The sequence below is a fragment of the Tetrao urogallus genome (assembly GCF_951394365.1).
Source record: "Tetrao urogallus genome assembly, chromosome: 6".
NCBI lineage: Eukaryota > Metazoa > Chordata > Aves > Galliformes > Phasianidae > Tetrao > Tetrao urogallus.
In genome coordinates, this window is record NC_136819.1 from 248,854 (window position 1) to 275,189 (window position 26,336).

A 26,336-nucleotide genomic window follows, 5' to 3' on the forward strand; every position below is an offset into this window, starting at 1 on the left:
TGAACCTGGGTTCTGATGAGCCATTTAAGTGAACAGCCATCAGAATCCTGTGTTGCTGTTTCAGATTTATGCTCAAGATTCCAGTTGTCAGATTCTATTTTGCTCAGGAGGGAGATGTATGAGGTCTGCATGGCTTCTCTCCCAGTATTCCCACAAAGGCAAATTCCATTAATGCAGCTTTAGAGACAAACTGAATGAATAGACTCCCTTGGACTGTGAGCCTTGACGAGCAAAAAGGGTCCTTTCTATTCCATGGCATTTTGACACAGGATTCATTTTTGGAAATGCAATACCTGACGAACGTTAATCAAGAATATAATTATATACAATCTGTGTTTTCTGTTTTTTTTTTTTTTTAATCTAACTTGAAAAAAATGCACAGATTCTAGAAGCTGTGTCTGAGAAAATAAACTAAGCATAGAAGCAGAGAGCCTACTTTTGCTGTAACATTTGTGTTGGCTATTGTGGCTTCGTGGTATGAGATGCTGATGGTCCCTGCTCCTTCCTGTTGACTAAACTTAATGTTACATTTCAGGAACAAACAGTAGTAAAAATAGCAAGCGTATTCTGGGTAGAACTGATATTTTCTTTCTTTCTGTTAAAAAGAAAGACAAAAGATAGAGTCATTCAGGATTAGGGAACTTTCTGTGTGTCTGTGTATTTTTTGTGCCTTTTTCATTTGTTTATGAGAGCCTGAGGAGGATGTAAATCTTGAAATGTCAAGGATCCTCAAAACTTAGACAGGGGAAGCTTATTTCAAATGTTGCTATCTTGTTCTTGAGAGGAACTTGGCCTTGTTCTCTGATTTTAACTGAATCGTGTAACAAATGTTCTTTGATATTATTTTCCTTTATTTCTGGAAGAACACAGTTTTGTCATTAGAACATTCTTTTCACACAGGATGTGTTACTGGAATGTTCAGTCACACTGGGAAAGAAATAGATTGGTGTACAGATAGGTATCCCATTTATAGACCCAGTGTCAGCCTCAAATCGTTAATACAACTTGTTTGCCCTGCTTTCCCTTTGTTGTGTTACAGTGGACCTAAATTGAAAAGCACTACTTCCATTTTAAGGAAACCCTGTTTCTTAATTTTTATTTCCTTTTGGTTTTCTTCCCTTGACAGGGATCTCTGTAGGGAATTGTTAGCTTTTCTGTCCTTGATAGAGTTTATAGGAGTTCCCCTGCTTACGTCAACAGTCCGCACGTTTGGTATCCTGTTTCTGTGTTTCCAGTCCCTCCTTGAGGATATCCTACCACTTGATCAGAATTAGCAGTGCTGAAGCCCTGCGGGAGGGATGGCACCAAGCTTAAGAAAATGAGTTGTCAGATTCACAAATAGAGTTTAGTCACTCGAAACAGAATTTCCCAAACCACTGCTTTTAGCTGGATCAACAGTGTTGTAAAATGAGATGAAAGAAGTCTTCAGGCTGGTTTCAGCCTTCAAAAAATCATGTTACGATTGGCACTGGAAAGCCTCACAACTGATTTTGACTCTCTTCTGTGTAGTTCATGTTGTTTTGTTTCCATAGGTCTGTTTCTCTCTTTCTCTCTCATTCTTCTTCATGGTGTGAATATGTTCTCTTCTCCGTTTTGATCTATTCAACTTGTAGCACCTGGAACTTCCCCTCTATTCAGATTCCCAACTTTTTCTTGACCTTTGCAAAAGGCATCCTCATTCGTCTTACTGTCAACATGTTGCTTTCATCTTGTTTGTGAATTTGCACATTTCACATTGGGTTTTTTTAGCATTTGTTCTGTCACTTGTTACTTTATACCTCTGTTTTGGAGTCACAACTTTTCCAAATATATCACATGCTTCAAGCATCCATGTTTAGTTCCTTTCTTGAAATCAGATGTTTAACTGTACTTTATTTTTTTTTTCCATGTTTTTTTATGGTCTCTTCTTCACACTTATCGCCTCATTTTTAAAGCTCTATGAAATTATAGTCTTAATATATCTATTCAGCCATAAAAGATGTGCTACCTATGTAACTTTAAATGTCTTTAGTACCAAGGAATGTTTTCTTAGGCAATTTTTGGAAAACTGAGGATACTCAGTTTACTGGATACTGCCGTTTAACCTCTTCCTGATTTTGCATGGAAATGGGACCACTTAGCATTTCTGAAAAAAAGAGGTCCCAACTCATTTGCCCAATACCATGAAGTAGCTGATGAGACTTAAATTCTGTACAGCTGTTTGTGGGTTTTAATTTTAAAGATGTGCACACACATGAATATATTTTCTACTGTTCTAAAACTTTATTATCCATTGGGTACTTTTAATAAAGTTTAATGGATGTTCTTCAGCAAGAATAAGGTGTGCAATACTTTCTAATGCTAGACAGCAAGATATTTCTTAGGTGTTGATGTCTCCTTTGCATAATGGCAAAAAAATATACAAGGAATTGGGATATAGTCTGCCAAGTACAAAGAGAAGGCCAGAATTGGAGTTAAAATGCCATTTTGACTTTATTAGTAATAAGCATTTCCTCTCTTTATCTTTCATATTCAAATTGGCATGTTAAGGATGGGGAAGTTGTTCTGCCTCATGTAAGGCTCATGGTTCACAGAATTGCACCTGTTTGCTTAAAATGAGGGGATTTATCTTGAAGTTATAATACAAAAGTGCAGAATTTTAATTCCTGTAGAATAATCACAATGAAGTTCAACTGTGAGCGTAAAAACTTTCTGAACTGTAAATGGGAATCACTTGTGAGAAGCAATTTAGGGAAATAAGTACAGAGAATTCAGAAGTTCCACCTTCGTAAGGGAACATCTTTGTGTAATAGTCATTTACTGATACTCCTATCCTTTAAGCACTAATCTTTCTGTTACAAAAAAAATCAAATAGCAACTTGAGCCTTTTGTAAAGTAAGTGATGAAGTGAGTTTCAAAGGAAGGTTTTGACTCTTTTTATGGAAATGAAAATTGACTTTCAATCAGCTTTAAAATTTTAAAATTTTAATTGGGGGGGAAGGAAGAGTACTTGCAGATAGGTTTGCAGAAATTAATTTCTAACTAAGAGCCTAGAATGTAAAAATGGCTGAGCCTTTCCTCCTAAAAAGATAAGGGGAGAGAAGCAAGAAATCTTTTGGATGTTGCCAGCTTGTGACAGTGTGCTTCTGAGGCATTTTATGTGGTGATTTGAGATGTTGTTGAAACCTGGAACAACTTGTGGTGCATACATCTACATATTGCCTTTGAGAACAGATTGGGAAGGCAAGCACTTGGCACTGTCAGCAATCCTTTGTTCCTTGCAGTGCACACAGTGAGTGTGTGAAGCACGGGCGTGGGTGCAATTGTGGCTTTGGATTTATAGCAGCAAGCACTATAGCCATATGTACAAAGGATCCCTCTCACCGTTTGAAAAGGTATTTCAAAGTAAGGCACATAACAAAAACTGACAAATGTTACGAACATGAAGCTGCCACACATGGCAAGTTGGCTTGTGAGCTTTCTTCAAGCTGCCCTCCCCAAAGTATTTCTGATGACAAAGCAACAAGTTTAAAGATGTTGTGGGGCCTCCTCCTTTCTGCCATTTCAGAGCAGAAGTTTTCTTACTCTGCTTTGTTGCTGAAAGCAGGAAGAAGAAGCCTTAAAATGTTGCTTGAACACCTGGGAGAGCACACCAGATTACTAGTTAAATAACAGAGTTTCTGCTTATTTTTTATCTCAAAAGAAGACTTTTTTTTTATTCTCCTGAATTTGCAGTTATATGCACACATTCTGGTTAAGTACTTTGCTTGTAACACAGTGTTTGGCACTGTCTAAAGCTGCTGTGCTTCTTTTTTTGCCCAGCACTGTGTATTGAAATATGAAAAGGTTTATTGAGCAGCCTGGCTGCACCAGCTCTTTGTTTCTGCCTCTGCACTGGCACACACCGGCACTGGCTCTGAGGCTGCTTGTTTGAGAAAGCCTGCTTTCTGCAGTGTTGGCCTTGGGTTGTTGCAGCACAACGTAAGGATATGATGTAAGTTGAAATTGCACCTGTTTTAATTAGAATGTTGGTTAATGCTTGAAAGCTTCCAGCAGCTAATAGTTTTACTTCAGTATTGCACTACAGATGCATTGCATGTTCAAATTTAAATTCCTTCGTTGGCTATTCTGACCTGAAACTTTGAGTCCAACAGCAACAAAAAAGACAAATTTTACAGAGTTGGTCAAGAACTAATTATCAAAACTCAGTCTTTAAGTGAGAGACTAAATAAGCAAGAACATCTGATGGTGAGACTTGACTTGATCGTGCTCTTGTAGCATGTGCTTGTACTGATGTCCTATGTCAGCATTCTGATGTGTGTAATAAAAATTAGGTATCGCAAAGTGTAGCAGTAAGTGTTGTTAACGTAGTTATCAAAGTTTGACTGCTTCTCATGAAAATTTTTGTTCTGTGAAAGCAGGCAGTGAAAATAACATTCTTTAGAGGCAGAGTATTGGTGTTTCCTGCCTAGAACGTTTTCTTCAAAAATGTTTAAAAGCTCTAAGAAAAATAGTTTGTAGGTTTTTAAGGAAGATAACAGGTTAGAAATTGCAGCTATCAAGGAGGACACCAGCAGTGAATGTTAATTGAATCTGTGGTTCGTTACAACCTCTGTTGATTAAAATGTCTTTGCAATTCTAGCCTACACAAGAAACAAAGATTTGCAAAAATACCTTCTAGGCAATACCAAGTTTTAATGATTTTTTTTTTTTTTTACCAGCCTTTTGCAACATGTCTGGTTTGACAGGCAAAGTAGTCATTTATGTAATTCATTTTAAAAATGAATCATTTTTAAAAAAGGGTCTTCATTTTGGTGAGGGGGTGGCTCAGCTGGAAAATAGTTGAAAGCTTGTTGACTTAATACTTAGGCAGCCATACTCTGAAATGCCTAAGGCTTTGTGTGATGCAACTTTCCTTCTATACTATCCACTGAATTAATGCTGTTCTGACAGTACTGCTACTTTTTAGTCTTGATTTACATTCGTATAAATGCAGAAGTAACTAATATTGAGCTTACAGGGTTTCCAGTTTTTTTGACATGATAATAGTGCTTTTATGGTTGCACTGTACATGAAACTTATAGAGGATGTTGCTGTGTATTTTTAAACATATCACTCAGATCAGAAGTATCAAACTCTTTCAAAACTACTGAGTAAAAATGCAGTGTTTTCTTCCAGATGAACTTGGTAAGTCAGTGTAAACTGCTTAGAACAAAAGCCAGAAAGTAGTGAGGAAGCTACTGGTGATGGCAGCACGTATTCAGTACTGAAAACATGAGTGTCAGTAAGAAAATTGGCCTGTTGTTATTATCTCAGTTGTTGCACAAAATCATGGAATTGTAGGGGTTGAAAGGGAGCTCTGGAGATGGAGACCAACCCCTTGGGTTGTTGATGCTGAAATCGGTCATTAAAAAGAGATGGCATTGTGTCACTTAGTTATTGAAATATATTTATTCTTTTTACTTTTACTAATGCTGGAAGCTCCCTTTGATTCGCTTTACTAGAAATGGCTGTGTAAATATGCTTCTTCTGAGATGTTCATCCTCTGTTCTCATTGTGTGATCCGTACACGTAAAAGTGATCAATGCAGACATAACTTCATGGCTAATTTCTTCTCATCTTGTGTACTCCTACATCAGTAACTTTTGACCACCATTTTTTTCCTTCGTTAACACGATGGAAGATTTGTACCTTGAAATATGGCAATACAGATCAATAAGCTCTGGGTAAAACGTGCACTGCTTGTTTTTCTTTGTTTGCAGTATCATTGGTTCAACTTTTATGCAAAATTGTTGTTATGAGGACCAAAAGCTCAGACTTTGCTTCCTTGCAGTTTCTGAATAGGGAGTTGCACGCTCAGCTTATCTGTAGCACAAACACAGCATTTTTCTGCAGGCTGTGTTTGGATAGGCTAGGTACTCAGTGTTGAAAGCCAAGCAGAGTCTAACAGCAAGAAATGAAATTGGCATTCTCAGTCAGAGAGACTACAGATTTTTATGATAGGTACTGCTGTAGTGGTGTCTGTACCTTCAGCTTGCTGCAGCCCTTTTGCAGATTACCAGGAAAAAAGTCTGAGATAATTTGTCTATTAGACATGGAATTTCAGTAGGGTGAGATTAGATGCATGGGACTTCTATTGTTCACAGCAACTTCAGAGAGGAAAAAGCTTCCTTTGAGCAGATGCAGCTTGTTACTGCCCTGCTACTGCTATTGGTGCAGCTGCTGGCACTCACTCAAACTGCTGAAAGTCTGGTTAAAATGATGGTGATCTTATGGCAGCATCTTGGTGATTCACCTTTTGGCTGGTCATTCAGTGCAAATGTCAGTGATCTATGCATTACTTCTGAGGATAAGTCCTGTACCTCCAGCATCCCCTGCCCTAAGGGTGTGCCAGGACAGCAGCCCAGGCAGGTTCTGGTCACAGAGTTTGAGAGTTCAAGCTTTTGTCTTTTAAACTTAATACACTTCTTGTTGCAGTAAGTGGGCATTTGCACTGGCAAGCCATTTGCCTAGCCATAAGCAACAAGGTAGATTTTCCTGTGCCAATGTGCCTGCTCTGTCCCACATTTCCTTTATGTACTCGTCTTCCACAATCTCGTTGTTGTCCTGAAACCAAAGGATCTTCTCCACAGCTTACAGAGTTGGAGTTCAGCATGATGCCAAGCATGTTGTTTGCCCAAGAATTGCCCAGTTTACTGTGGGGGTAAGGCATCACCCAGAATAGTCCTGAGGGATCAACCTGGGAGTATGCCAGTGGCATGCTCCACTGTAATTAATAACCAGTGACCCATGTTAATTTCTGAATTGTGTGAGTGAATTGCTTGGGAGTACCATGTTGTCTGCTCAGAGTGCCAGAGACTGCTCTAAGTAGCTTCCCGTGTCTCACATGGGTGATGTATAATAACAAAACATCACATTCTGGTGCCCACAATTGTTTCATTTGCTTGGAGACATGGCCTCAGGACATTGGCATGTGGAAGCCACACAGAAGGCATGCGTATTCAACCAAAAAGCCACTGACAAGTATTAATCTTTGTTTCTGAATTTCCTAATCTAGAGAGGATAGAGAAAGAAAGCTCTTCAAACAACTGAGATGTGCTCTTCAGAAGATTGCCAATGGGACTTGCATTGGCAAACATACAAAATGCTAAGCATTTTGTACTCCTAACAGTTTGGAGTGATAGGGGTTTGGTGTTTGTTTTCTTGTGTTGTGTTTGTTTTTTTTTTTCATTAACAGCTTTTTTTTTTTTTTTTTATAAAAGACATACTGTTTACAGCATTTATGACAACAACGAGACCTTGGAGAAGCAGATCTTGAAATGATACTTTTCATGTCAGAGATGCTCTCCCAGAAATTGACAGATGGAATTTCTTTGGGAGGGATTAACTCGCCTCTCTTGCCTGTCCTTTTTAAGCCGAATGTTTCATAAACAATCTAGGTAGTCTGATGGTTGGACTCCACTATTAGTTGAGTAATAATCTGTTTGTCTTATACCAAAAACTTGCTTTAGCGATAGTTCCATAGCTTCTGAGTAAGGTTAGCCTTTTTCTTTTGAGAATTTCAGATCAAAAGTTTGTGTTAATGCATTCCTTCTTCACAAAGAGATGCCAAATTATTTTAATTAAAACTCCTGCTCTTATAATTGTTTCCAGATTAAAGTGGATTTGGATGTTTTCTAACTATCGTACCAGTCTTTTTTGAAAGATATTTTACAGTTCCGCACTCCATAAACTGAATGACTTGCTTGTTTACCCTACAAGCACAATCTCTCGAAGGGTAAAAATGCAAATGCACTTGTTTGCATTTGCATGGTCTAGGATTTGAATATGTAGTTATTTTGATTCTTCCCGTGTTCATCTTTAGGCACCTTTAGTGGTTAATTTCACTCTTGTAATTGAAGATACATCTGTACTATGACATATTCCAGGGTGAAGCATGGGGCAGAAATATACTGTATTGCCTGGTCTGGTAGCTAATATCTGCACTACCTACTGCATCATAGCTGAAAATCAGTCATCTTTTCTTTTATCTGCATGTGTACATGAGCAGTTACCATTGTCCTGCATGACATGATTCTCCAAATATTTCTCATTTTCACTTTTTTTCCAGCTGGCAAATCTCAGATTGCCCTTCTCAAAATGTACCTAAACTTCATAAGATTTATCCCTTCTCAAACACTCCTTGTCGAAGTTATTCTTGCATTTTAATGGCCATTATTTCTCTTTATAACAGCTAAATGTTAGAGGTTGACATATTCATTATAATGGAGAATATTTTTCCTCTGTCATTACTTATCCAGATATTCAGTCATCTTATTTTGCTTGCATGCTGTAAGCAGTTTGGGAGAAATAGCTTCAGTTATTTGATCAAGCAGACTAGCTGTATAAACTTAAGGTTATTCACAGCTTCATTGTAGCATTCTGATTATTTTGACAAAGTTGACATAAATATTCAATAACAAAAAGTACAGATAAGTATCGTTATAATGGGAACTTACTGGTTTTATGTAGAAAAATGAATAGATACTATTAATTCTGTGGGAATTTGCTAACAACAGGCATTATACTGAATATAATTTTTCCACTACTTAATGAACTAATGATCCCAACTCAGTTCAAAATACTTTTTTTTTAAGTGCCATCAGGACAGTTTGAAACAGCTTTATATAATTTCTCCTTTTATTTTCCCACTTACCTAACAATAATTATATTCTTTAAATGTGTGTCCAGATGTGACACTAAGCAAAACAAATCTTGGATTTCACTCTAATCTCTACAGTTCAGGTGGTGAGAAGAAGTGATAAAGAGTAACCTATGGGAGAAGCTGATGATTGCTGTTGCAATATTATGCAAACTTCTATTAAAATGTTATAAAACAGACATATGAAATAGAAGACATGAAAGCAACCAATTTTTTCAGTACCTTTTCACTTTGACAATAGATATCATCAATATGTATGCATATTCAAGGAACTCTTCCAAATAGAATCAAATCCCAAATGCTACCAACCACATGACCTAATAGAATATACACAATTTTTGAATAAATGTTGACAGAAAACTGAATGTTTAGAGATAAGTGAGGAATTAAATGTTGAATATGCTTTAAGAAAGGTGGATATAATCAGGCAGGATGTTTACCTCCTGTTAGACAAATCAAATTACTTGAGTTTAAATGAATCATGTATTGTGAACAAGCAAGGGAAATTAATACTTAAAAGAGACAGACAACACCACCTAGTAAAAGAAGTGTAAACACAAAAACAGGACTAGAAAGAGCAAATTTGCCATAATAGTGGATAGTGCTGCATTTATGTATTATGTCATGCTTTCTGTTGAACTTGAGCAACATGCAGGAAATAAAAGGAGAACCCTCGTATTTAAAACTGCCTGTGTTTGGAAAGCAATAAGTAAAAGAGAATGTTTAAATCTACTAGTTTTTTTTTAATTATTATTATTATTTTTTCTTACATTGTGAACTAACTCTTACTGTGAAACTAGAATGGTTTTGTCTACGAAGCAAGTTAGCGGTTTTCTGTACACTCTTAAGTGATGAAAGGGGGAAATGAGCAACTTGTTAACAAACAGAAATCTCTCACTGAGTATATGCAGTATGGCTGCTTCACATGGCAAGGACTTGGTCCTTCTCTCTTCTATACCCAGCTGAAATGAGTGAGTCTGAACCACCACAGCTGTAATGGTAGCCCTTCATTTAAGGATTTTTATCATATAACAATTCTTTTGCTCCCATTCTAATGTATTTATTTGAAACATGTATGTTTGTTCTTGAGTACGCTGATGTCTCCAGATACATGTAATCATAGGCAACGAATGCTTAGTGACAGTCTCTGTATTGAGAAATAAACACTGTTTTGTCTGGCTGACTGTCAGTGGATCTCAGCCTTTGGTCCCTCGTTGCCCTTATGGTGATCCCTAAAGTCATAGCTGACAAACACAAAGTGGTGCCAAGAATTAAGATGGGGAATGGGCAGTGGTTCAAGAAGTGCAGGTTCAAATTTGATCGTACTTGAAAAACTGACATTAAGGATATGTTCACTGAGTTTTGATTGGCCTCTAGTTTTGTAGGTCTCAGAACTGGCTGTGTTGTTTCTTCTTGGCTCCCTCCCGAAACCAGAGAGTAATACCTACCAGTGTAGATGTGCTGTATTAATCAACGTATACTATTAGGTCATGGGCATTGATGAAAGCTTGATTTTTCTACAATGTGGTACTGATTTATTTTTTTTTAAAGTTATTTTTCCCCTCATTTCTGCATTAGAAGTTTCTATGTTCCAGTTCGAGTTGGTTGCCTCCTTGTCTCTTCGTTGGTCAGTGCTGGAAACATCGTAGCCCTATGCACTTTGTACCCGCCCTTTAATTATTTTTAAGCATTGGTAAGAACTCTTCTCAATCATCTCTTCTTCAGGCTGAACAGTCCAACTTTTCTCAGGCTGTCCTCATGAGGGAGATGCTTCAAGTCCTTAATCAGCTTTGTGGTACTGTCTTTCTTGAACTGGACATAGCACTCCAAATGTGGCCTCACCAGGACAGTTCAGAGAGAGGATCATCTCCCTCAGCCACGCTCCTTTTAATGAACCTCAGGATACTGTTGGCTTTTTTGGTCACAAGGGCACCTTGCTGGCTCATGACCTGTCTGTTATCTACCAGGACAGCCAGGTCCTTCTGCAGAGCTCCTTTCCAGCAGGTCAGCCTCTAACCTTCACTGATGTGTGTGGTTATTGTGTCCCCTTTTAGACAGAGAAGTTCACAGCAAATGGACTTAAAGTTGAAGACTGTTATTTTTGCTGACTATCTCAAGACTGTTCCCATGATTTTTGCTTTTTCCATTGCTTCAGGAACAGCAAAGTGGTCAAAAGAAAAGTAGGCAGTAGGTAGCAAAAGTAGCCCACGTGGGCATCTTTTCAACCATTGCAGTGTTCACCTAATGATTCCATGTGGACCTGCCCTTATTCCTCACTCCAGGAGAGACCTTGACCAGAGCCTGCAGGCCTACGGTGGTTTTCAGGTCCCTAGAGTCAAAGTGAGGGTATGCCGAAGGAACAAAAAGAGGAATTGGCTCCTTCTGAAATTCTTCCTGATCTCAGTGCCAGAAAGGAATAACTGAGGCTTTCTTCCTTGGGCGTAACTGAACTTCACTTGATAGATGTAATATTTTAAATGCTCAAGTCTGTCAACGGTTGATAAAATGCCATCTCTGCCCTTAAAATAAACAGTAACTCTTCTGTGTTTAGTTCTTGAAGGACAGAACTGAGTACCGTTAACAGTTTATGCATTGTGTAAACCTCATGTTAACCTTTTAAACTTAAGATTTTCAAACTTTAAACAGTTTAGAAAATTTCTCAATAAAATTATCTGCTTTTCTTCAAGATATACAGAACACAGAGATAATTTTCTGAAGGGAACTCTTCCTTACCCACATGCTTTAAGTCTGAGCTCACTAAACTAGGCTCTGCTGTGGCTGCAAACGCAGGGTGCCTCAACCTCTTGTCCCAGCATCCATCGCCATGCTACTCGTGCTCTCACAGAGGGGTCAGTCATCTGCTGCACTGGAGCATACCTACACACTAACAGCAGCGCTGGGAGGCTGAGGTTGCAAGTACAGACTCCTACAAACTGTGCCCAAGTCAATTCAAGCCATTCAGTGGATTTTTGGATCAGGCCCAATGTACATACATAAAGCAGCCAGAGATGATTGATAATGAGATGGAAAACATTCAAGAAACCGCTGCCAGATGGTCTTGCTGATGGCTTGCTGGCAAAATGTCTTGCAACATCCAGTTCACGTTGCCTTTGAGAATAGGTGTAAAAATTGATCTTTCGCATTACCACATACGTTTGAGAGGAAAAGTGTAGAAGTGATATGACTAAGGTCTATGTGCAAGAAGGCTCTACTTCAAAGTAACCTGTAGCTATTACCTATCAACAACTATAGATTCAACAGCTAACTGGTGCAGTTATTCGTTCTGTAGTACTTTTTAGTGCTGTTTTTCAGATGAGATTGCATTACTTCACACTGTATTACAACATTTCCATTAAAGGCTGTCCTGAGTTAAAAATAAAATAAAAATCTCTAGTCTTTCTGGCTAATTCAGGCACAGCTGTTTATAGACTTGAGAAATTGAAGGATAAGAGATGGCACTTTGAAGTGCATGTCTTTATTTTGGTTTGGGAAGGTCTTCTTTATGACTTCATTAATAAGTCACAAAAATAAAACAATCTCTCTCTGAATCAGATGGAAAATGTATTTCCAAGCTCTGATTTTGTGAAGATTGATGGCTGCTTCATGCCTAGCTTTCTGTCGATGGATATATAGCAGAACTTCAAATACAGAATACCATGAGGACTACTGATAAAGTCAGAATTACTTGATAAATTGAGCAGTTTAATTACTCACATCAGGCTTTAAATGCTATAGTACAAAAGTGTGGCCTGAAACAATTAACGTGACCAGTACTGTTTGTACTAAGTGCCCAGATAAATGCCAAGTGTTCAGCAGAAAACAGCTTTTAAACGTTTTGCCACATTGCACGCTTTGAAAATACGGATGGTTTATGCTGCAGAAAATTTTTTTCTGAATGAAAAACTTTCTAGGAGAGGTCAAACGTGTGGTGCAGGTGGACCACACCAGAGCTTCAAATTATGCTTCCACAAATAAATAAATAAACCCCCCAACCTTCAAATAATGTCTTTCTGTAATTCAGAACAAAATTGATTGATCGCTCTGGATGCATAGATGGCAGCGGAATGTTTTTAAGAGCATCAGTTCTTTCCTATTACTTAGCCTAACTTTTGTGAAGCCTGAGCTACAGGAGTACCAAAGCAGACTGGATATGCTGGTACCCACTGATGTTCCTCAATGCTTGCTGAATGTTTATGGAGACCAAGCAGCGGATGTAAGCACAGTGAGATGGTGGGTGGTACATTTCAGCAGTGGTGACAGTAGGTTACCTCTGCTGGCGGAGATTTTGACAAGCTTGTCATGTGCTAGGGGTGATGACTATGTTGAAAAACAGTGTTTTGTTGCTGAGAATTTTTTTAATCAAATAGCATTACTGTGTTCTATCTACACGTTGTAGTTTCTATGGAATTGAATCAAACTCGTTACTTTCAGAGTGACTTTTGTATTTATTTCTGATTCTGCAAATCTTGACATTTTTCACTTATCACCAGGGACTTACATTATTTGATTCAAAAAACAGAGTTGCCCAATGAATATTTTAGCTCAATAACAATAGCGTGATTATTTTTCTATTTGCAGAAATATCCAGCTAACATTTTTGTGACTCTCTTAGATTATTTTCTTTAAAGTAGATGTACACAATTTTTCTACCGACTTGATTTATTCATTCTGTGTGGTATTTCTTTTAGTAACTGATGAACTGTAGCACGCCATAAAGATGTGCTCTCAGATTGTATGTTCAGTAGTACTGAAGGAGGTTTGTGCTCTTTGAGAGATTTCATGAAGCCTTGCTGTTAAACTCTGTTTAATTATAAGTATATCGTGTAAGATGACTGGAATGCAGCTGTCAAAATTTCTATTCTCTTAACTGAACTGGATTCAGTTATGGAACAGAGAGATGGATTCACTCATAAAAGGGTGCTTCGTTGCTTTTGTCCTTTAAGGAAAGTAGTTCATGATGCGCTCAACTTCTTTATGACCGCTGTGTTCACCCAGAGGTACTATCCATCTCCTTTTATGTGAACTCTGGTGGTCTTGGATGAGAAGTCAAGTGCCTTGAAACTTGAACTCAGAAGATCCAGAGATATGTAGGGAAAATGGAACAACATGTCCTCCCATAGTAATGCACTGCTATTTTGTGATTTAACAGATTTATTGGAAACAAAACAAAGTTTGTGGGAGCTTAAAGACCACTGTTGCAAAGAGCCCTGTAAAAGATCTTTAGTGATTTTAATTGGTCTTGGAAGCAATGAAGTCACTAAACTTGGTATTTCCTCTAAGATTATCATGATCTCAGGATAATGTCACTAGAACTATTTCCATTTCTTTTCAATCCCGTATAAGGAAAACAAAGGAAAACTAAGACCAGTAGTATTATGTAAGATATACAGACTAAAACACATTCCGAATGCTTTGCTGTATTGAAACGCATTCCTTTCATCCACTCAATGACAATTAGAAGTGAAAATGGCATAGTTTATTTGAAAACTGTCCAAGCTGCATTAGAAACCTTGTAAGCAATGATAAAAAGAGATTTTTTTTCCTTTCACCAGCCATCCTAGTTCAGCTTCCTTTATGCTACTCTATAATTCAGCAACTCACTCACTTCAAGAACAGTGAACAGAAGTAGAAGCACTGTAAAATCTTGCATAGTAGGATTTTATTTTTGCTTTTTTAGCCTAATTATGATGTGAAAATTACGTTTTAAGTATTTGTGTTGAAATGAAGACATTGATTAAACAGGAAAAGATTTCTTCAGATAAGTAGTAACTATCTGCCTCCTTCGTTCAAGCATAAAATGCCTGAAGCACAGCAGAAAATATTAGGATCACAGAATTATTTGAGTCGGAAGACACACTGAAGGGCCATCTAGTTTAATTCCCCTGCAATGGATGGGGGCACCCACAGCTTGATCAGGTGCCCAAATTGAGCTTTACGCTGTGCCTGGATAATGCTGGTTGACAATAGAGAACCTAGGATTTTGCCTAAAATCACAAACTAAGATGATATGGACAACTCTGCTCTTTTGATTGCTTAATTCATTTGGGTTTAATAGCAGCCATGTTAGCAAAATGTAAAATTAACATAAACTTGGTACTGATCAATAAGGCAAGATGCCAATGCTTTTATATACAAAAAAAAAAAAAGTGCTATAATGTGTTAAATATTCTAGGCCTGATCTTCCAGCATGAAGGATTTAGATTGACTGAATAGCCTTTCTGGAAATAAAATATGTAACTCAATTATATTTCCTTCTCTTGGAACTTCATTTAATGCAGTTTCTAGTCCTTCGGGGCTTTTTAGATGGCTGAGTCAAACTGCAGTGCTGTTGCATTTCAAGTGCTTAAATGAAGATACAGGAGAGCTATGCTGTCTGATTCAAAGAATATCTCCAAAACCCTTGAGAACACTTACTGAGCACAAATGTGGTAGAAAGCCTTTCGTTTGTGCTTATTCTGACTTTAAACATATTTTACCTTGGTTTTTTTACTTGTAATATTTTGGATTTCCTAATCACGGTGTGCTCTGTTGCCATATGCTATTGTTTCAGATCACCTAATTTTCTTTTTGCTTAACAAATTTCAATTATTTGGTGTAAGGTGCAATGTGAGTCCAACCTCCATACAGGAACTCCCTCGCATCTCTTGTTCTCTCTTGCATAGACTGTAGGGCTTACCTTTCAGCTGTAGGCTCTACGTGGCAATATTTTGTTTTCCCTATTGATCAGTTCCTGGCTCACACTCTTTTTGGCACTTGATAGATACAGGTAAGCCATGAAACACAGGCTCACTTTCACGAGGTCAGCACTGCTCCCAGACCGTGGCTATTTGCAAGTTGAATGGAAACAGTAAAATGAGAGATGGCTGCGGGGCCCCTTTCAATGATAAATGTTCGTATTTTCCTACACTGCTTTTTGGTTTATATTAAGTTCTCCAATATGTTTTAAAGGGAATTTTTTTTCCCCCTGGGTTATGCCTTGATGTTTAAATGAAGTTTAAAGTCCTCTCTTTGTTCTGCCTTGCTACATCAGTTTTATGTACCACATTAATTTTAATTGCTAAGGAAGTTAGAGGATTTGAAATTAGATTTTATTAATCTGTTTTTTAATAGATGCTTAGTCTTCCCCCTTAGCAATGCTTTTGCCTATTTCAGTATTTTTCTTTTCATGCAGCTGAGATTTCAGATGCAAATATAGCATTAGTCTGTGGCAACAGAGTTATTTTATGAAAATTGGTGCACACTGATGCAAGAAGTAATGTTACGCAAGTTTGCTGAGCTATGACGCTGTTTATGGCTTTGAGTTACAAAAGGAAGTTTTGTGGTCTAGCAATTAGACCAGGGCACTGGGGCTTCTTGATTCTCCCTTTAGCATCTCTGTAGATTTGCTTGGATGCCTTTAAGCAAATCAGCTGAGCTCTTTAAAGGTCTGTTTACTCATTCATAATACTGCAGGAATACCTGCTGTGTAAGGTTGCAGTCTATCTCCTGCTATTGAATTTGAATGAGCAGAATTATTGTGTATTTTTATATTACTATTACTGTTATTTATCAGTGCATTAATTAAAGAAGATAGGAAGCCAAATGATAAAAAAAAAAAAAACTGATTATCAGAAAACAACGCAAACTGTCGTGGTCACACAGGCATTTAGATCATTAAGTATTGTACTAACTGCCAGTGGTACAAAACTGAAGGTTAAAAGCAACAGAAACTACATGGCTACCAAGAAAAACTGTTGTAGTTACTTATTATACTTTTATTTTCTTTGATTACATCAGTAAAACCAGTGCTGATCTTATAAGCTTTGAAATTTCATGACCATTCTGTGCAAGTGGTGTCAGCCCAAATGAAGGGATATGGCAGAATTCTCTGTGTTAAAAAGTTTAGCTTATACTATTAATATGAGCCACTGACATTGTTTGGAGCACTCCAGCAAAAGTTTAACTGCACCCAAAAAGCCTAGCAAGCAATTTCTATTGAAATAGCAAATACTTCTGCTTTGCAAATGAACTTCCTTTTCCTGGCATTGATTTGGTGTATTCGTGTTTTCTGATTAAATGCCTGGGTGATGTGGACTTTACAGTGATGTCAAGGAAGGTTATAAGATGGCATGTCTGTAGGAGCTGCTGTGCTTGTGGGTGTCACCTAAGCAAGCAGTACCTTCTGGCTGCACAGTGGCTCCCTTGCTCTCTTTTTCCTCCTGCTCCCTGTGTTCATTGCCAGCCACAGTACACACCATTCACCTGTTTGCTGAACTGATTCAGCTTGCAAACTGCAGGCAAGCCTTTTCTTTTGGCTAACGTTGTTCTCTATTAAGTTATAATGCTGCAGCAGCCCAGAGTGGGGCCTGATGAATGTCAGAGCAGGGATGGGTGCAGGGGGAGTGAGTGTGGTGGGGTGCAGGAGCACGACACTTCTCAGGCCAGCTGGAATGACATACAGCTGCCAGAACTGCAGCATGGCTGGTTCTCTTCCAGTCACCAATTTCTCACGTTCTGACTGAGGTCAGCGTTGGCGGATTCTGAAGCTTCTCCCGATGTTCACAAACGATGTTTCTGTATTAAATTTCATCTTCTTCCTTTACTTATTTATTATTTTAAAATCAAATTGAAACGTCTTTCTGCTGTAGTCATTAAGAAAAAGGACGATGCAGGTAACGGCTTATTAAGTAACCGCTCCTCTATACACGAAGGCACTCTCCTCCACTTTCCTCATACCATCCGTAATCTCCAGAAGGAATCCTGTGGAGCATCATTACGTGTGGGTGGTCAGTGCGTGCATGTTTGAGAGCTCCCAGATTCGCCTGTGGAGATTGCAGTATATGCAGTGTGGACTCTATTGTTCTCTGCACTTCTTAGATACTTGTGGATGGCAGCATTACACAGCATTAAAAATATTCTTGACTATTTAACATTTCTTTTTTGTTGTTGTTGTTCTTACACCACAAAATTGAATTTACAGCTTTTGTGTTTTCAGCTCTTAAGAATTTTCTACATAAATGGCAGGGTAGACAGTCATTTGTAACTGGACTGTGCTTTTTCCTTATTGCTGTCCTTTTCTATAAACATGCGGGTTAATCAGCTGTGACTCATATGGAGATGCAGAATCTGAAAGACAAAACAATAGGGATGGGAAGATCTCATAGAAATATGTGAGCTAATATGAAAACATAATTGTTTGTCACAAGAGCTCAGCGTTGCCCCTCCGCTTCTTTCATGAGGAGCTGTAGGCTGCCATCAGGCCTCTCTTAAGTGAGATTCCATTACATTTTTCTCTCTTTTAGATTTCAGTGGCACTTGAATGCAGATTTTATTGCTGTCTTTGTATAAAACAAGGGTGAGTCCAGCACCGTGTAAATCCACCTTGTTGTAAACTAAATTCAGTACAAAGTGAAGGTTTCTTGCTCAGTGTTTCTTCATGTTTCAGGTCAAAACGATGCTGTCCTAGTCAGTCTGAAGAAGTGGATTGAGCCATTGTCTTATAGGTGTTGTATATGTTGACCATTAATGGAATAGTCGCCATCATTGAGAACTTTCATCGTTAATATAGCCAAGCACAAACATCGTTATCTTATTCTGGTTTATTATGACTTTTTACTGCTTATGGCTCAAGCTAGCGTGTAAGAAAAATCTTGCTGACATCTTTTTGCTCTGCATTTCTCTTCCTTAGGCTTTACTGCACTTGTGCTGTGTAGATGGGAGGGCTGAGAATTTATTCTTTTCCTGTTGATTTAGGAAATGTTGAGTCGTTTAAACTAGGATATCATCCACTGTCCTTGCAGAGCTTTGAAGCAGGCAGTGCATCAAGGTACTCACCTCTTCCACCTTTGTTTTGAAAACTTCTCAAATCTTTTGTAATGTAACAAACCTAATAAAATTCCAGGCTCACTAAGAAGATGTTGCCCCCTCGGTCTTAAATGATTTGCCTTTTCTCCATTGTGTATATCTGAAAAGTAATAGCAGTATTCTTGTATTCTGTTTTGCAAGCTGACTGCATTAAATAGAATACCTAGGATTTAACTGAGCACATTAAAGAAAACAGCAGTCAGCATGACTGCTGTTCAGTCTAAAATAACACTTGATTTAACTAAAAAGTTATTGTGTATAAACCACATTATTTCATTACGTACATTTAGCCCTTAAATTGCTATACAGATACTGCTTGACCAGCCCTATGTTTGGATAATGATCAAATAAGAGAGCCTTGGCTTTCAGGACTGGAGGAAGTGCTGCCATTCATGCAATTGGACACGTTTTGGTATAGATCCACTCGTACTGACTGATGTATTGCATTCAGTCATTTACTTGGGACTTACTGCCAAGAAAACAAAGAAACCTATGTAACAATCATATACATAAGCAAGTGTTATGCAAGTGAGGAAAAACTGTAAAACAGCTAAATGTGAACAGTGTTTCAAGTTGATTCTTTCTGATTAGAAATTGGTGGTCAGCATAAATATAACATATATCACGTGGTGATAAAATGTCTTTAAATCCCTCAAAAATCACCAATTTGAAATGACATGAGGTTTTATTTCACACGTCTAAATCCTTCAAGAATGGTAATCTTATATACCTTCGATGCTGGGATCTAAAATATGATTGTTCCACAGCTAACATATGCTTCAACTGAATAGAAAATGGAGCAAGAATTTTGGTTGCTGAAACACTTTTTCCCTTCACTTGCATAACTTTCTGGAGCTCTTCTTGTACTTACAAAGTTGATGAATTTTCTGTGGCACAATACTGCTTGCTTTGAACTGTACAAATGAAATGTACAAGTTCAGATGAAATAAGTCTTCCAGAAAACAAATCAATAGAATCCCAAAAGTTACTGGTGCAGCGCATGCGTGGGTTTAAGTGGGGGTTGGGAATAAAAGAATGTGAGATAGATTAGTTTATTTCCATAAATATAACATTTTTGAGCAGCAGCTGTTTATTACCAGCGAATATAAAGGGGTGTTTTCTTGCATTGCAGCATTTTTTGCAAAATGTATACAGCTGTATTTTCTGAAGTGATTGATTAACCTAATGAATTAAACACTTTCTTCCCCTTCATCTATTTTAGCAGGGTTAAGGATGACTTTTAGTTGCCATGGATGGGATCATGGCATCATCCACTGAACCACAGATTGTATCCTCAGGTGGAGTTGCTTGCTGTAATTTCGTTCCAGCTATTATTGCTTTGCCATGTTACTAAGTCCCCACAGATTGTAGCTTATTATTTGTCTTCTAATTGAACTGTAATAAAAATCATAGACATTGAGATAGGAAAGCTAAGTTTCTTGTGATAATGTGAAAACTTGAAAAATAGGAATTCAGTAACAAAGAATTATTGAATTAGCATTATTTGGTTGACTATATATGTATTATAGCTTTGTGTTCATCCTCTCATTTTCTTAACTAAAAATGAATACACCAATCTGGGAGGGGGTGTTGTTCTGCCAGAGGAGAGAAAGGCACTACAGTGGGATCTGGATAGACTGGATCAATAGGCCAAGGTTGACTGTGTATGAGTTTTAATTGGGCCAAGTGTCAGGTCCTGTATTTTGGTCACAACAACCCCAGGCAACCCTGCAGGTTTGGAGAGAAGTGGCTAGAAAGCTGCCTGATGGAAAGGGACCTTGATGTACTGATGGACAGTCAGCTGAGTATGAGCCAGCAGTGTGCCCAGGTAGCCAGAAAGGCCAATGGCACCCTGGCTTGTATCAGGAATGGGGTGGTGAGCAGGGTGGGTGAGCATGGGTGAGCAGGACCAGGGAAGTCATCCTGCTCCTGTACTCAGCACTGGTGAGGCCTCACCTCGAGTGCTGTGTTCAGTTTTGGGCACCTCAGTACAGAAAGGACACGGAGGTGCTGGAGCAGGTCCAAAGAAGGGCAACAAGGCTGGGGAAGGGCTTGGAGAATATGGCCTGTGAGGAGAGACTGAAGGAACTGGGGCTGTTCAGTCTGGGAAAAGGAGGCTGATGGCAGACCTTATTGCTCTCTTCCAATACCTGAAAGGTGCTTACAGCAAGAGCGGGGTTGGTCTCTTCTCACTGGTGACAGGTGACAAGATGAGGGGAAATGGCCTCAAGTTGTGCCAGGGGAGATTTAGGTTGAATCACTAAAATCTTCTTTACAGAAAGGGTTTTTAAGCACTGCAATAGGCTGCCCAGGGAGGTGATTGAGTCACCGTCACTGGATGTGTTTAAAAACCGTTTGGATGTGGTGCTCAGGGACAGGATTTAGTGCAGGGTTGTTAGAGTAATAGGGCACATCTTCAGAAGAGACAGCGATTCCTTGAGCATCAGTTGGAGGGCAACAAAGATTATAAGGGGCCTGGAGTATCTCATGTATGAGGAAAGGCTGAGACCTGGGACTGTTCAGCCCAGGGAAGAGAAGTCTGAGAGGGGATCTGGTCGATGTTTATAAATATCACAAGTGCAGGAGGCAGTGAGATATGGTCTGACTGTTTCCAGTGGTGTGCAGCGATAGGACAAGGAGCAATGGTTAAAAACTGAAACAGGAAGTTCCACACATATGCAGAACTTATTTACTTATTTCTTTCTGGTGTAGATTAGAATTCACAGGCTTTGAAGAACAAAAAGCTGAATTTCTAAGCACATGATTCAATATGAAAAAAAGCAGTTGTGTACTTAAGATTAGTCACATACATCTCTGATGCTTTAACTCTGGCTCCATATCATGAAATGTCATTTTTAATTCTCTATCCAGGTTTGTCAAAGTGCAATGAAATTTTGAGTGTTATTTAAGTTGCAGACATCTATTACTGCCACCAGAAAGGGTGATAGAAAAAATGAGGACTGAAAGGAAAATAGAGTAGGAAGGAGATATGAGACAAATGATCCTCTGTAAAAGTTTGCGTGGATAGGGACATAGAATCATGTCAGAGACATGATTTAGCAGTGCGCTGTTAGAATAATATGGTTAGACTGAGGCTGGACTTTGATGATCTTGAAGGTCTTTTCCAACCTGAGCAAGTCTGTGATTCTAATTCTATGTATAGAATGTGAAAACGTCTGAAGCCAATACACTTCTGAAGATGTAGAAAATAAATGTCAAGGAGTAGGCCAAAAGAAGTGGGTTTTTAGCTATTTTCTTCTGCAGTTGATGTTGTCAGTAAGAGTTAAGATTATATATTAATTGAGCCGACATGATTATTACTAGTACAAAAATTAATAGTGAGAACTTTCTGGAGCAGCACCCAGATCAATTCGCTCAGTGTGATTCTACTGGTCTGACTACCTAACGTTTGCCTGTTAACCCCTCACTTAACAGAAAGCAAACTAATGCAGGAGGGGAAAAAAAATACAAGCTAAATACAGTGAGGAAATCTCTTTTCTGAGACTGCCAGAATCTTTGTTTTCTCAAACCAATGTCATGTCCAGAAAATAAAACTAGACTTACTCAGACAAGAATTAGTCCCAAGCAGAATGCAAAACTAGGCGGCAGCATGAGGCACTATGTACTCACATCATGAGTGTGTTGTGTACCTCACCTAAATCAGAGTAGGGAAGAACCAGAAGTACGAACAAAAGCCCGACCACTGTCCTGGGAAAGAGACAATCCGCAACAAGCGACTGAACCGGGAAAGAGCCTGACAAACTTAGAGTAGATAGAAGACAGAAGGGGGAAGGATTCATTCCAGCTGCATGTGTCCCTGCTCACTGAAGGGAAATTGGACTAGATGATGTTTTAAAGTTCATTCCAACTTAGACTTACTTTTTTTTTAATCCAGACATTGGAAGGTAAGCTACAGCAGGACTAGACTATAGGAGGCAATGCAACACTAGACAAACAGATAAGACAAAACAGGAAAGGACACACTTTGCCTTCCTGTGATGCATTGTAGAATCTGAGAGGTTTAAACAGGATTAGATAAATACAAAGGATATGTCAAGGCCATGGAGATCCTGGTCCTGTTATTGGAGCTCCACAAGCTTCGCACCACGGGAAACTAGCAGGACTTGCTAGGAGAAAAATCACCTCAATCTGATCTCCCTGGCGCTATTTCCAATAACCCTCTCAGAAACTAGTCTGGAGAGCTGTTTCCTTCAGCTAGTATGCCCCAGATAGCTAGGTGAGGGTCTATGCTGTGTTAGAATTGATGCTGTGTTGGGTCAGTATGTTGGCTGTTTCTATAAGTCTCATGTACCCCAATATCTTCCACCCTTCCAGAAAGATTTCAGTGTCACCAGTAGCTATTGGAAGACACTTGACTGTCTCACTGCTTCTGTGACCAATTCCTTACACGTTGATTTATATGCAATGGAGAGCACGTGCCATTACCTTCCATGAACAGCACAGGAAGACTAATGACAGCATTTATTAAGGAAACTCAACCGCTTGATTTGGTGATGCAACTTGCTTGCATGAGGAATACCTTTTATCTCAAATGGCATATAAAGTGTTAGCACAGATGTTCACTCACAATGAAATCTGCTGTGTTTATGGGAGTTTTCCAGTTTGGCTGTGACGTAACCAGAGTGCCGCTCTTCTCTTCTGCAGAGCAGAATATGACATCATTTAATATAATCTGAGATTACAGCTCTAATAAGCCCCTCTGTTCTGTGTTTGACTGACACATCCCTTGAGCAGTTAAGTTGAAACCACTGACACTTGTGATTGGAAGGACTGAGAATCTGTTATTTTCTGTGGGAATATATTTGGAGAAGCTCAGTGGCCTGGCCGAAGTGAGACTTTCTGACTTGTCTTGTTACTTAGGCAATCTTCTGGTGTTTACACTTATCGCACAGAACCCAGGGAAGTCCTCCTACATCATTTCTCTTTGTTTTCTGTCCATTAAACACGATACACAGTAAAAACAGACTATGCACTTACATAGTAGTGTACATTTCTCATCTGGCTAGACTATTTCATAACGTATTTGTATTAAACTAACCTAAACATTAAGCACAGATCTTCAAATAGATAAGAAAAATCTTGATTGGTAATCAACATAACCAATCAGCGATCAAAGGATTTAAATTGCCCATGTCAGTTCTCAAGGCATTTTGCACAAAGGTTTACACTGTCTATAACCTTTTTTAGGAAATGAATCTTAACTTACAATCACAAAAAAATAAGGATGAGCTTAAATAACTTGTTTGAGAGCACAGAACCAGAAGAGCATGGTCCACCCATCTTCCACAATCACTGTAGGATTAGTCCTTGCCTTATAATTCCAATAAACCTTATAAAAACTTCCTCATGAGAAAATAAAATGCAGTGTTAAGTACATTGATCGGTTTAATCTTCTGCTACATGAGTTTTCATTGTTAGAGTGAAGCAACTTCTCTGTTTACTGTAAATCATATTTATGCATTCCTTCCTAGCCCCACAAATGCCGTAACTGACCTTTGCAGGAACTGAAAGTCTCCTTATCTGTTAAAGCATGTGCGTGCACATCTGGTTTCTGCTGTGTCAGCTGATGGCAGCTATTAACATTAGATGTGCCTGCAGGCCTTTTTTCACAATGGTGATCTTGTTTAAGGTATCATTTCCACTTTTGATTTCATTTTGTGTTTGTTGAATAAAGGAAGAACTCATCTTTTCGAATGCGTATCACTCTGTATTTTTTTATTAATTACCTGAGGATCTAACTAGCTATTATTGCTACAGTTCATTATGACAGGATAGATGTTTGGTCTTTCCCACAGACTGAATGCATTGTTTGACTTACAAACCAATATTTAACAAAAAAAATCAACAGGTTATTAGAGATTTGGCAATAATTAGGGCAATTGATAGAACTTCCTTGTATTTCTTCTTTGCTTGGGGGGGGAGGGGGAGGGGAGGGAAATGAAAGAACTGTGATGATCAGTTTCTTCATTTTCAGAGGAAAACAGCCAACATACTAAAAATATGACTTCAGGTTTGTGAAAATATGACTTCATATTTGTGAAGGATTTACAGAAGGGATGATCTGCTTTTAAATACTAAGAAGATTACATGGTTTTCCATAGTGATTTTAATTCTGTCTTTGCTTCATCACTGTACTTTTGTGGTACTTGGGCATATTTTAGACCCAGCCACTGACATCTAGTCTAGATATTTTAATTGTTTATATTATTCTTCATGACTGAAACAAAGATAGAGTATCATGTTAGATATTATTGAGCTTCTGTTGAAATCAGAATAGCTACTAGCTTCATTTTCGGTATCCAATACTATTATCTGTAAGATGTTGGGATAACAGGTTAATGTGAAAATTGTATAACAAAAGCATCATGCAAAAATGCATACCTATAAAAAATCTTTTCTCTTTTATTCACACAAGTGAATTTAAATAGATTTAAATGCGTTAAGTCTGTTTCCAATTATTGCTAAGACTGTCCATTTTGCAGCTGTAGGGTGAAAATACTTTCATGAATAACTCTTAATAATTATCTGTTTCCTCTTGTGATAGTAGATTTTACCTTGAAGATTGGCTGGGGAAGGATGTACACATTCACTTTCTAAATCTGTAGGTGTTGTGAAGACAAAACCATTCGTTTCAGTGGAGATTGCTTTCCTGAAAGAAGTGGCTATGATACCATGATGGCCAACGCAGAGATTCAGTGTTCTTGTGTTTTAATTATTTTAGAAGTTAGTATTACAATCTCACAAAATCAAAATATTTGGAATTAAAGAAATTGTGAGTTCAGTAAGCAAAATTAGATTTTCTTCCCTGTGAGAGGAACATTGTATCCAGGGTATCTCTGCCCTACAGGAACAAAAACGTATGTGCTGTGCAACAGAAGTCCACATTTTATGAGATATTAAGTGTTGAGCAAAAATAATCAAAAAAGCTCATGAAGGTATCTTCCCAAAATGCATCAAGGATTCAGAAGTTCTAGAATGTCTGTTGCTTCCTGTGATACTTCATTTTAAGACTTTTTTCAGGGTGCCAAAATGTAACTCAGGAACTTGTATTTTTTTATTATTTATTTTAAACTTGGTCAAGAACCATTCCAGAGGAGAGTTTGTATGGTTCTGTTTTACGTACATGTGTGTGTATCACACTGAAAATTATTTCTCTTCATTTTTTAATTTAAGAAATTCCTAGGAAAACTGTATGCTCTTGGTAGCATTCCATTTTTAAGCTAATGTGTTAAATATACTGGAACAGTCGGAGCTATGCAGTGAAGTAGAATCATGCTATCAGAGCCTAACGCTAAGAAGCTGAAGGAAAGGAAATGATGAGAAATGAGCTATGGGAAAATTCAGCATGTATGCTTTTCGTTTTCTTCCTATACTTTTATCTTCAGTGGTCCAGAAGGCCATCGAGTTTCCTGCTAGTTCGCTCTAATTTTAAGTAGTCTGACAGTACTGTCACTGAACTTAAAAATAACCAGAGGTATTACGTGGTAGCAAAACCCTAGCACAAACACAGGCCAAAGTTCAATTTCTAGATTAATCTGCAGGTCTGCTACAGCACAGAAGTGAGAACTGAATGGTAGTAGCACAGAATTGCAAAATGAATGGTAGCACAGCTCGTGGCCGAAAAAAGAAGACATGAAATATTACAACAGAGGCATCTGTTGGGTATTTTGATCTTCTTGATTTATAGTTGTAAAGGGACTTAAAGCTTTTATGCTGTGGTGGCAAGCAGAGCTAGGCATGGTGCCAGGCCACTGACTCAATGAATGTACCTAAATCAGCCTCGGTCTGTGGT

General features: G+C 38.3%; 1 protein-coding gene across 1 annotated transcript in view; it reads left to right on the top strand.

The window, feature by feature from the left end:
• Nucleotides 1-26,336, top strand: part of ANO3 (anoctamin 3) — a gene marked incomplete at both ends in the record, with an annotated part of 160,018 nt that overhangs the window by 7,822 nt on the left and 125,860 nt on the right. The gene's annotated exons all lie outside the window — the stretch shown is intronic.